Raw genomic sequence first — 13,845 nt, 5'->3', positions numbered from 1 at the left:
GAAATTAGGTATTTGAGGATGACACCCCCCAGGCCTCAGGGCAAGGGCTGTAAGTTATGCCCTGGGGGCATATGAGGTCTTTATTGGAAGCGTTGTCATGGAAACTTCAAAAGGGCTCATTCGATTGGAAATTAAAAGGGTTAAAACCTTTTTGAATAGTTCAAAGTGATTGGAGAGCAATCAACGCCCCTCTCACGCCCACCATTTCCCCAAATACATACAATCAAAGTTTTGAGATAGCCATTTTGTTTCACGTAGTTGAAAGCTCTGGAAATTAGGTCTTTGAGGATGACAACCCCCTCACAGCCCTCAAGGCAAGGGTTGTAATTTATGCCTTTGGGGCATATAAGGTGCTTATAGAAAGGGTTGTCGTAGAAACTCAAAAAGGGCTCATTCGATTGGAAATTGAAAAGCCAAGTGCCCTTTTTAATAGTCGAAAGTTAATTGAAGGTTTGACATTTTTATAGCAAATATGAATGTGGGTACAATGTATTATTATTTTTTTCTTTTTTTTTGTTTAGAGCAGGGCACTTCGTATCAAAGCAGTTGTCTTAGGAATTTTGAAAAGGGCTCATTATATCGAAAATAGAAAGGGCTAAAAAAAGGGCTAATAGTCGAAAGTGATTGTAGGGCAAATAGTCCCTCTCCCATCCCCCCCCTCCCAATTGCTTATTTTTTTTAAAAACTAAATGTTTCCTCAAAATTAAATAAAAATGCACTGTGTTAATGCTAATACCCAATAAGACATCTCAGCAATATCCCAAGAAAGACTGAGGGTATTATTTTCAAACTTTCGGAGCTACTTTTGCTCTTAAAATTTAACCAAATCAAAATAGCGTAATTGTATCCAAGCTATCAAACAAAGTAAACAGATTTTTTTGCGAATGGTATGAAATTTTCTCTTTTAGGTCAACTAGAGGAGGTATGAAACTAAATTAAACACTACTATTTGTGTTCTAATTTTTAAAAGGTTATATCTTGTTAAAAATTGCTGAAAATTTTTCTCCAGCATAAAAATAGCAGGCCAAACTATAGTCTTAAAAAAAAAAAATATTTTAAAAATTATATTCTTTTTCCCTGAAAAGACTATGTCAATATAAAACGAACAGAAATTAACTAAAAAAACTGGTTCCACAAAATAAGGTTTTCAAAGAAAATTAAAGAGCCCCATTAAACCAAAAATGAGCTAAAATAAACTAATATAATCTACTAAGTGTGAAACTACCACAAATCAGCATCGATAAATAAATGAAACCCAAAACGAGCAGAAATTACAATAAATAACCGAGTTAAACTCAAAACGAGCAGAAATTAACATGAGTAAGGCTCAAAACTCCTATGCCATCTTAAGGCCAGAACATAATTTGTACTTTACCGAAAAAATACAAATGAATGTGCATTGTCAGTTTAATATACATATACTAATATTTAGTAATACAAATTTTAATATTGTTTGATTTATTAAAGTTATAAAAGTAAAAACATTTATATTTTTCAGTAAAGTGCAAATTATGTTCTGGCCTTGGGATGGCATAGGGGTTTTGAGCCCTACACATGTTAATTTCTGCTAGTTTTGTTATTTATCGATGCTGATTTGTGGTAGTTTCACGCTTGGTAGATTATTTGATTTTATCTTTGCTCATTTTTGGTTTAATGAGGTTCTTTATTTTTCTTTGAAATACTTCTTTGTGGAATTTTTTTTTAATTAATCATAAATAATATCATGTTGGGCTTGTTAGGTTTTGATTCTATTTGATTTACTTTGCCAAGATATTACACGTAATAAGACAGAAAAATAAAAAACAAAAAAACACCTGAAGTTTTATGTTTTGTCATTATACAGTAAAGCAAATTGCCATACTAGCCAACAAAGCATATTATCAGAAACAAAAACTGATAAATAATGTTATTGCCATAGCCCATTATGTCTTATTCATCGATAAAACTGAAAATGTCTGCAGTTCCAACGTATTTTTTATTCTCAGTGTTATCAGAGCTTAGCCCAAAACCAAAATTGCCATAATAGCCATTGCCATAATTGCATAATAGCAATTGCCATTACGGAAGTAAGGAAAGAAGGAAAAAAACGCAAAAAAATACAGAAAAATAGATTTCATTTTGAACTCCGTTTCCTATTTTGAAATAATAAATTTGAATAGAGTAAATTTACTAAATAGTATATGCAATAGGCTGGCTAATTGAAAAAAAATTAAAATACAAATGTTATTTATCAATTAGCGGATCTCTTTACAATCGAATTAAAACGGTGAGTATAATAGGAAAAGGAGATGGATGGAAAGATGGAAACAGTGGTAAGTAAATTCATCCCCAGTAAGCGGTAAGTAAGTAGTAAGTAACTCCATCCCCATTATCTCTTGTCTAGTTAAAACAAAACATTTAAAAAATATATTTTAAGCCAAGTATTACAATCAAAACACTTGTATGAATATGTACTATTTCCAAGGTACGCATAATTACTCTTATGAATAAGCCTTTTCGTTCACAAAAAAAATTATAATAATATCTCTGTAAGATTAAAGTTGAGAAACACCTGGTCGGAAATTCCTATCCCTATAAGTGAAGTTCAGAATCAGAGGCTCAATTCATAAAAATGTAGGGGAGGGGGAAACAATGTGTTGTTCAGTACCAGTGGGTGGCAATTATTTTTTTTGTTTTGAGTGAGAGTGAGTTTATTTTCTTGCAGTACACCCTTTGCGCTTTGCTGGAAACGAATCAAATAGCCAATTTATTTACATTAGTACTTTCCAGTAGTCTTGATTATTTTTAGTGATTTTACGTTTATTTTTCGTTGATATTTTGAAAATAAAGGTTAAAGATATATTTAGCTTTTAAGCTAATGCAAATGATGCAACAAGCTTTAGACTTCAGCGGTTAGGGGAGGGAAAAGGACAGGAGCCAAATTCCTGTTTGTAGTAATTTTTATTCATTTTGAGTATTGCTTAAACATTATATTTAAATTTTACTTGTTTTAGCATTTATGTATCATCCAAATTAGTATTTTCTGTTTCTATGTATTCTACGATGGTTTATTTTAATTGTTGGTCGTTTTGGGTTTTATTTATTCTTTAAAATTATTTGTTGGTCAATTTGTGCTTTAGTTATTATAGGAATTATATATAGGAAACATTATATTTAAATCTTACTTGTTTTAGCATTTATTTATCATCTAAATTAGTATTTTCTATTTCTATGTATTCTACGATTGTTTATTTTAATTGTTGGTCATTTTGGGTTTTATTTATTCTTTAAAATTATTTGTTGGTCGTTTTGTGCTTTAGTTATTATAGGAATTATATATAGGAAACATTATATTTAAATTTTACTTGTTTTAGCATTTATTTATCATCTAAATTGGTATTTTCTGTTTCTATGTATCCTAAGATTGTTTATTTTAATTGTTTGTCGTTTTGGGAGTTATTTATTCTTTAAAATTGTTTATTGGTTGTTTTGTGCTTTAGTTATTATAGGAATTACATATAAGAAACATTATATTTAAATCTTACTTGTTTTAGCATTTATTTATCATCTAAATTATTATTTTCTGTTTCTATGTATTCTACGATTGTTTATTTTATTTGTTGATCGTTTTGTGCTTTAGTTATTACAGGAATTATATATAGGAAACATTATATTTAAATCTTACTTGCTTTAGCATTTATCTATCATCTAAATTAGTATTTTCGGTTTCTGTGTATTCTACGATTGTTTATTTTAATTGTTGTTCGTTTTGGGTTTTATTTATTCTTTAAAATTATTTTTTTGTCTTTTTGTGCTTTAGTTATTATATGAATTATATATAGGAAACATTATATTTAAATCTTACTTGTTTTAGCATTTATTTATCATCTAAATTAGTATTTTCTGTTTCTATGTATTCTACGATTGTTTATTTTAATTGTTGGTCGTTTTGAGTTTTATTTATTCTTTAAAATTATTTGTTGGTGATTTTTTGCTTTAGTTATTATGGGAATTATATATAGGAAACATTATATTTAAATCTTACTTGTTTTAGGATTTATTTATCATCTAAATTAGTATTTTCTGTTTGTATGTATTCTCTGATTGTTTATTTTAATTGTTGGTCGTTTTGGGTTTTATTTATTCTTTAAAATTATTTGTTGATTGTTTTGTGCTTTAGTTATTATAGGAATTATATATAGGAAACATTATATTTAAATCTTACTTGTTTTAGCATTTATTTATCATCTAAATTAGTATTTTCTGTTTCTTTGTATTCTAAGATTGTTTATTTTAATTGTTGGTCGTTTTTGGTTTTATTTATTTTTTAAAATTATTTGTTGGTCGTTTTGTGCTTTAGTTATTATAACATTATATTTAAATTTTAATTGTTTTAGCATTTATTTATTAGCTAAATTAGTATTTTCTGTTTCTATGTATTTTACTATTGTTTATTTTAATTGTTGGTGGTTTTGGGTTTTATTTATTTTTTAAAGTTATTGGTTTGTCGTTTTGTGCTTTAGTTATTATAGGAACTATATATAGGAAACATTATATTTAAATCTTACTTGTTATAGCATTTTTTTATCTTCTATATTAGTATTTTCTGTTTCTATGTATTCTACGATAGTTTATTTTAATTGTTGGTCGTTTTGGGTTTTATTTATTATAGGAATTATATATAGGAAAACGTTATATTTAAATCTTAATTGTTTTAGCATTTATTTATAATCTAAATTAGTTTTTTCTGTTTCTATGTATTCTACGATTGTTTACTTTAATTGTTGATTGTTTTGGGTTTTATTTATTCTTTAAAATTATTTGTTGGTCGTTTTGTGCTTTAGTTATTAAAGGAATTATATATAGGAAACATTATATTTAAATCTTACTTGTTTTAGCATTTATTTATCATCTAAATTAGTTTTTTCTGTTTCTATGTATTCTTCGATTTTTTATTTTAATTGTTGGTCGTTTTGGGTTTTATTTATTATAGTAATTATATACAGGAAACATTATATTTAAATCTTACTTGTTTTAGCATTTATTTATCATCTAAATTAGTATTTTCTGTTTCTATGTATTCTACGATTGTTTATTTTAATTGTTGGTCGTTTTGGGTTTTATTTAATCTTTAAAATTATTTGTTGGTCGTTTTGTGCTTAAGTTATTGTAGGAATTATATATAGGAAACATTATATTTAAATCTTACTTGTTTTAGCATTTATTTATCATCTAAATTAGTTTTTTCTGTTTCTATGTATTCTACGATTGTTTGTTTTAATTGTTGCTCGTTTTGGGTTTTATTTATTCTTTAAAATTATTTGTTGGTCGTTTTGTGCTTTAGTTATTATAGGAATTATATATAGGAAACATTATATTTAAATTTTACTTGTTTTAGCATTTATTTATCATCTGAATTAGTATTTTCTGTTTCTATGTATTCTACGATTGTTTATTTTAATTGTTGGTCGTTTTTGGTTTTATTTATTCTTTAAAGTTATTTGTTGGTCGTTTTGTGCTTTAGTTATTATAGGAATTTTATATAAGAAACATTATATTTAAATCTTACTTGTTTTTGCATTTATTTATCATCTAAATTAGTATTTTCTGTTTCTATGTATTCTACTATTGTTTATTTTAATTATTGATCGTTTTGGGTTTTATTTATTCTTTAAAATTATTTGTTGGTCATTTTGTGCTTTAGTTATTATGGGAATTATATATAGGAAACATTATATTTAAATCTTACTTGTTTTAGGATTTATTTATCATCTAAATTAGTATTTTCTGTTTGTATGTATTCTCTGATTGTTGATTTTAATTGTTGGTCGTTTTGGGTTTTATTTATTATTTAAAATTATTTGTTGATTGTTTTGTGCTTTAGTTATTATATGATTTATATATATGAAAAATTATATTTAAATATTAATTGTTTTATAATTTATTTATAATCTAAATTAGTATTTTCTGTTTCTTTGTATTCTAAGATTGTTTATTTTAATTGTTGGTCGTGTTTGGTTTTATTTATTTTTTAAAATTATTTGTTTGTCGTTTTGTGCTTTAGTTATTATAAAATTATATTTAAATTTTAATTTTTTTAGCATTTATTTATAATATAAATTATTATTTTATGTTTATATTTATTATAAGATTGTTTATTTTAATTGTTGGTGGTTTTGGGTTTTATTTATTCTTTAAAGTTATTGGTTGGTCGTTTTGTGCTTTAGTTATTATAGGAACAATATATAGGAAACATTATATTTAAATCTTCCTTGTTTTAGCATTTATTTATCTTCTATATTAGTATTTTCTGTTTCTATGTATTCTACGATTGTTTATTTTAATTGTTGTTCGTTTTGGGTGTTATTTATTATAGGAATTATATATAAGAAAACGTTATATTTAAATCTTACTTGTTTTAGCATTTATTTATCATCTAAATTAGTATTTTCTGTTTCTATGTATTCTACGATTGTTTATTTTAATTGTTGGTCATTTTGGGTTTTATTTATTCTTTAAAATTATTTGTTGGTCGGTTTGTGCTTTAGTTATTATAGGAATTATATATAGGAAATATTATATTTAAATTTTACTTGTTTTAGCATTTATTTATCATCTAAATTGGTATTTTCTGTTTCTATGTATCCTAAGATTGTTTATTTAAATTGTTTGTCGTTTTGGGAGTTATTTATTCTTTAAAATTGTTTATTGGTTGTTTTGTGCTTTAGTTATTATAGGAATTACATATAAGAAACATTATATTTAAATCTTACTTGTTTTAGCATTTATTTATCATCTAAATTATTATTTTCTGTTTCTATGTATTCTACGATTGTTTATTTTATTTGTTGATCGTTTTGTGCTTTAGTTATTACAGGAATTATATACAGGAAACATTATATTTAAATCTTACTTACTTTAGCATTTATCTATCATCTAAATTAGTATTTTCTGTTTCTGTGTATTCTACGATTGTTTATTTTAATTGTTGTTCGTTTTGGGTTTTATTTATTCTTTAAAATTATTTTTCGGTCGTTTTGTGCTTTAGTTATTATATGAATTATATATAGGAAACATTATATTTAAATCTTACTTGTTTTAGCATTTATTTATCATCTAAATTAGTATTTTCTGTTTCTATGTATTCTACGATTGTTTATTTTAATTGTTGGTCGTTTTGAGTTTTATTTATTCTTTAAAATTATTAGTTGGTCATTTTGTGCTTTAGTTATTATAGGAATTATATATAGGAAACATTATATTTAAATCTTACTTGTTTTAGCATTTATTTATCATCTAAATTAGTATTTTCTGTTTGTATGTATTCTCTGATTGTTTATTTTAATTGTTGGTCGTTTTGGGTTTTATTTATTCTTTAAAATTATTTGTTGGTTGTTTTGTGATTTAGTTATTATATGAATTATATATATGAAAAATTATATTTAAATATTAATTGTTTTATAATTTATTTATAATCTAAATTAGTATTTTCTGTTTCTATGTATTCTAAGATTGTTTATTTTAATTGTTGGTCGTTTTTGGTTTTATTTATTTTTTAAAATTATTTGTTGGTCGTTTTGTGCTTTAGTTATAATAACATTATATTTAAATTTTACTTGTGTTAGCATTTATTTATCATCTAAATTAGTATTTTCTGTTTCTATGTATTCTACGATTGTTTATTTTAATTGTTGGTCGTTTTGGGTTTTATTTATTCTTTAAAGTTATTGGTTTGTCGTTATGTGCTTTAGTTATTATAGGAACTATATTTAGGAAACATTATATTTAAATCTTACTTGTTTTAGCATTTATTTATCTTCTATATTAGTATTTTCTGTTTCTATGTATTCTACGATTGTTTATTTTAATTGTTGGTCGTTTTGGGTTTTATTTATAATAGGAATGAAATATAGGAAAACGTTATATTTAAATCTTACTTGTTTTAGCATTTATCTATCATCTAAATTAGTTTTTTCTGTTTCTATGTATTCTACGATTGTTTACTTTAATTGTTGATTGTTTTGGGTTTTATTTATTCTTTAAAATTATTTGTTGGTCGTTTTGTGCTTTAGTTATTAAAGGAATTATATATAGGAAACATTATATTTAAATATTACTTGTTTTAGCATTTATTTATCATCTAAATTAGTATTTTCTGTTTCTATGTATTCTACGATTGTTTATTTTAATTGTTGGTCGTTTTGGCTTTTATTTAATCTTTAAAATTATTTGTTGGTCGTTTTGTGCTTTGGTTATTTTAGGAATTATATATAGGAAACATTATATTTAAATCTTACTTGTTTTAGCATTTATTTATCATCTAAATTAGTTTTTTCTGTTTCTATGTATTCTACGATTTTTTATTTTAATTGTTGGTCGTTTTGGGTTTTATTTATTATAGGAATTATATATAGGAAACATTATATTTAAATCTTACTTGTTTTAGCATTTATTTATCATCTAAATTAGTATTTTCTGTTTCTATGTATTCTACGATTGTTTATTTTAATTGTTGGACGTTTTGGGTTTTATTTAATCTTTAAAATTATTTGTTGGTCGTTTTGTGCTTTAGTTATTGTAGGAATTATATATAGGAAACATTATATTTAAATCTTACTTGTTTGAGCATTTATTTATCATCTAAATTATTTTTTTCTGTTTCTATGTATTCTACGATTGTTTGTTTTAATTGTTGCTCGTTTTGGGTTTTATTTATTCTTTGAAATTATTTGTTGGTCGTTTTGTGCTTTAGTTATTATAGGAATTATATATAGGAAACATTATATTTAAATCTTACTTGTTTTTGCATTTATTTATCATCTAAATTAGTATTTTCTGTTTCTATGTATTCTACTATTGTTTATTTTAATTGTTGATCGTTTTGGGTTTTATTTATTCTTTAAAATTATTTGTTGGTTGTTTTGTGCTTTAGTTATTATAGGATTTATATATAGGAAACATTATATTTAAATCTTACTTGTTTTAGCATTTATTTATCATCTAAATTAGTATTTTCTGTTTCTTTGTATTCTAAGATTGTTTATTTTAATTGTTGGTCGTTTTTGGTTTTATTTATTTTTTAAAATTATTTGTTGGTCGTTTTGTGCCTTAGTTATTATAACATTATATTTAAATTTTACTTTTGTTAGCATTTATTTATAATATAAATTAGTTTTTTCTGTTTATATTTATTCTAAGATTGTTTATTTTATTTTTTGGTGGTTTTGGGTTTTATTTATTATTTAAAGTTATTTGTTGGTCGTTTTGTGCTTTATTTATTATATGAACTATATATAGGAAACATTATATTTAAATATTACTTGTTTTATCATTTTTTTATCTTCTATATTAGTATTTTCTATTTCTATGTATTCTACGATAGTTTATTTTAATTGCTGGTCGTTTTGGGTTTTATTTATTATAGGAATTATATATAAGAAAACGTTATATTTAAATCTTAATTGTTTTAGCATTTATTTATCATCTAAATTAGTTTTTTCTGTTTCTATGTATTCTACGATTGTTTATTTTAATTGTTGATTGTTTTGAGTTTTATTTATTCTTTAAAATTATTTGTTGGTCGTTTTGTGCTTTAGTTATTAAAGGAATTATATATAGGAAACATTATATTTAAATCTTACTTGTTTTAGCATTTATTTATCATCTAAATTAGTATTTTCTGTTTCTATTTATTCTACGATTGTTTATTTTAATTGTTGGAAGTTTTGTGTTTTATTTAATCTTTAAAATTATTTGTTGGTCGTTTTGTGCTTAGGTTATTGTAGGAATTATATATATGAAACATTACATTTAAATATTACTTGTTTTAGCATTTATTTATCATCTAAATTATTTTTTCTGTTTCTATGTATTCTACGATTGTTTATTTTAATTGTTGGTCATTTTGGGTTTTATTTATTATAGGAATTATATACAGGAAACATTATATTTAAATCTTACTTGTTTTAGCATTTATTTATCATCTAAATTAGTATTTTCTGTTTCTATGTATTCTACGATTGTTTATTTTAATTGTTGGTCGTTTTGGGTTTTATTTAATCTTTAAAATTATTTGTTGGTCGTTTTGTGCTTTAGTTATTTTAGGAATTATATATAGGAAACATTATGTTTAAATCTTACTTGTTTTAGCATTTATTCATCATCTAAATTAGTTTTTTCTGTTTCGATGTATTCTACGATTGTTTGTTTTAATTGTTGCTCTTTTTGGGTTTTATTTATTCTTTAAAATTATTTGTTGGTTGTTTTGTGCTTTAGTTATTATAGAAATTATATATAGGAAATATTATATTTAAATCTTACTTGTCTTAGCATTTATTTATCATCTAAATTAGTATTTTCTGTTTCTATGTATTCTACGATTGTTTATTTTAATTGTTGGTCGTTTTGGGTTTTATTTATTCTTTAAAATTATTTGTTGGTCGTTTTGTGCTTTAGTTATTATAGGAATTTTATATAGGAAACATTATATTTAAATCTTACTTGTTTTTGCATTTATTTATCATCTAAATTAGTATTTTCTGTTTCTATGTATTCTACGATTGTATATTTTAATTGTTGATCGTTTTGGGTTTTATTTATTCTTTAAAATTATTTGTTAGTCGTTTTGTGCTTTAGTTATTATAGGAATTATATATAGGAAACATTATATTTAAATCTTACTTGTTTTAGCATTTATTTATCATCTAAATTAGTATCTTCTGTTTCTATGCATTCTACAATTGTTTATTTTAACTGTTGGTCGTTTTTGGTTTTATTTACTCTTTAAAATTATTTGCTGGTCGTTTTGTGCTTTAGTTATAATAACATTATATTTAAATTTTACTTGTTTTATCATTTATTTATCATCTAAATTAGTATTTTCTGTTTCTATGTATTCTACGATTGTTTATTTTAATTGTTGGTCGTTTTGGGTTTTATTTATTCTTTAAAGTTATTTGTTGGTCGTTTTGTGCTTTAGTTATTATAGGAACAATATATAGGAAACATTATATTTAAATCTTCCTTGTTTTAGCATTTATTTATCTTCTATATTAGTATTTTCTGTTTCTATGTATTCTACGATTGTTTATTTTAATTGTTGGTCGTTTTGGGTGTTATTTATTATTTAAAATTATTTGTTGGTAGTTTTGTGCCTTAGTTATTATAGGAACAATATATAGGAAACATTATATTTAAATCTTCCTTGTTTTAGCATTTATTTATCTTCTATATTAGTATTTTCTGTTTCTATGTATTCTACGATTGTTTATTTTAATTGTTGGTCGTTTTGGGTGTTATTTATTCTTTAAAATTATTTGTTGGTCGTTTTGTGCCTTAGTTATTATAGGTATTATATATAGGAAACATTATATTTAAATCTTACTTGTTTTAGCATTTATTTATCATCTAAATTAGTATTTTCTGTTTCTATGTATTCTACGGTTGTTTGTTTTAATTGTTGACTGTTTTGGGTTTTATTTATTCTTTAAAATTATTTGTCGGTCGTTTTGTGCTTTAGTTATTATAGGAATTATACATAGGAAACGTTATATTTAAATCTTACTTTTTTTTAGCATTTATTTATCATCTAAATTAGTATTTTCTGTTTCTATGTATTCTACGATTGTTTATTTTAATTGTTGGTCGTTTTGGGTTTTATTTATTCTTTAAAATTATTTATTGGTCATTTTGTACTTTAGCTATTATAGGAATTATATATAGGAAACACTATATTTAAATCTTACTTGTTTTAGCATTTATTTATCATCTAAATTAGTATTTTCTGTTTCTATGTATTCTACGATTGTTTATTTTAATTGTTGGTCGTTTTGGGTTTTATTTATTCTTTAAAATTATTTGTTGGTGGTTTTGTGCTTTATTTATTATAGGAATTATATATAGGAAAACGTTATATTTAAATCTTACTTGTTTTAGCATTTATTTATCATCTAAATTAGTTTTTTCTGTTTCTATGTATTCTACGATTGTTTAGTTTAATTGTTGATTGTTTTGGGTTTTATTTATTCTTTAAAATTATTTGTTGGTCGTTTTGTGCTTTAGTTATTTTAGGAATTATATATAGGAAACATTATATTTAAATCTTACTTGTTTTAGCATTTATTTATCATCTAAATTAGTATTTTCTGTTTCTATGTATTCTACGATTGTTTATTTTAATTGTTGGTCGTTTTGGGTTTTATTTAATCTTTAAAATTATTTGTTGGTCGTTTTGTGCTTTAGTTATTATAGGAATTATATATAGGAAACATTACATTTAAATCTTACTTGTTTTAGCATTTATTTATCATCTAAATTAGTTTTTTCTGTTTCTATGTATTCTACGATTGTTTATGTTAATAGTTGGTCGTTTTGGGTTTTATTTATTCTTTAAAATTATTTTTTGGTCGTTTTGTGCTTTAGTTATTATAGGAATTATATATAGGAGATATTATATTGAAATCTTACTTGTTTTAGCATTTATTTATCATCTAAATTAGTATTTTCTGTTTCTATGTATTCTACGATTGTTTATTTTAATTGTTGGTCTTTTTGGGTTTTATTTATTCTTTAAAATTATTTGTTGGTCATTTTGTGCTTTAGTTATTATAGGAATTTTATATAGAAAACATTATATTTAAATCTTACTTGTCTTAGCATTTATTTATCATCTAAATTAGTATTTTCTGTTTCTATGTATTCTACGATTGTTTAGTTTAATTGGTGGTTGTTTTGGGTTTTATTTATTCTTTATTATTTATTCTTTAAATTATTTTTTGGCCGTTTTGTGCTTTAGTTATTATAGGAAGTATATATAGGAAACATTATATTTAGATTTTACTTGTTTTAGCATTTATTTCTTTCTGTTTCTATGTATTCTGCGATTGTTTATTTTAATTGTTGGTCGTTTTGGGTTTTATTTATTCTTTAAAATTATTTGTTGGTCTTTTTTGCTATAGTTATTATAGGAATTATATATAGGAAACATTATATTTAAATCTTACTTGTTTTAGCATTTATTTATCATCTAAATTAGTATTTTCTGTTTCTGTGTATTCTACGACTGTTTATTTTAATTGTTCGTCGTTTTGGGTTTTATTTATTCTTTAAAATTATTTGTTGGTCGTTTTGTGCTTTAGTTATTATAGGAATTTATTCACGCTGGTTTTACATTTATTTTAGCTCTTTAATTATTTTTGAAAAACTTCTATTTTGAATTTTTTTCATTATCTCTAAACAAACAGTAATTACTATCAATGAGTAAATGAAACCCAAGGAGACAGAAACTTAAACTAATAATCTGGCCGAATATATTGACAAAAGATACTGGCATAGACGAATAGATAAATCATGCTGGAGGGAGGAGACATTTAGCGTTCTATTCATACAAGTATAGCATTTGGCATTGCAGAGAAATATTGGTGCATATCGGTACAATTTGTGACTAAATTTCTTAACAGGTCATAACTGGTTGAACACATCACTGGGGATACGTGGGAGAGGGGTTCTACCTCACATACCAAACGCGATTCTTTTGACGACATACGTAAATGCTTTACAAATGAGAGAGCAAACTAATATTGAAATTTGTCCGTTTTATCTAAAACTAGCTTATTTTCATACAAGCCTAGAGTATGAAAAGTAGTAGCTCAGAAATATTAATTTTTAATGATATTTGAACACATTTTTTGGTTTGCCTTTATTTATATTAACTTAGAAAAACACAACATTTTGTGTTGGAAGTAAAGAGCGAAGATGAAACTGAAAGCGAATAAAAATTGTTTTTCGCAGCTTATGCAACGTATATCAAAATATTGGTTGAAACAATCTGACTTGTATTATTTTCCTAAATTTGTAGAATTCTGAAAA

At 23.8% G+C, this 13,845-nt stretch overlaps 2 protein-coding genes across 2 annotated transcripts in view; one reads left to right on the top strand and one right to left on the bottom strand.

Moving 5' to 3' along the window:
• The window catches only part of Liprin-beta (liprin-beta 1), a 622,086-nt gene that overhangs the window by 340,066 nt on the left and 268,175 nt on the right, over positions 1-13,845 (top strand). The window lies entirely within an intron of this gene.
• The window catches only part of LOC148955020 (dynein axonemal heavy chain 10-like), a 146,527-nt gene that overhangs the window by 8,483 nt on the left and 124,199 nt on the right, over positions 1-13,845 (bottom strand). The gene's annotated exons all lie outside the window — the stretch shown is intronic.

The sequence above is a fragment of the Artemia sp. Qi Xiang Cuo genome, chromosome 2 (genome assembly GCF_049724085.1).
Source record: "Artemia sp. Qi Xiang Cuo chromosome 2, ASM4972408v1, whole genome shotgun sequence".
Taxonomy (NCBI): Eukaryota; Metazoa; Arthropoda; class Branchiopoda; order Anostraca; family Artemiidae; genus Artemia; species Artemia sp. Qi Xiang Cuo.
The sequence above is the reverse complement of the archived record's forward strand: the minus strand, read 5'-3'. Positions and strand labels throughout refer to the sequence as shown.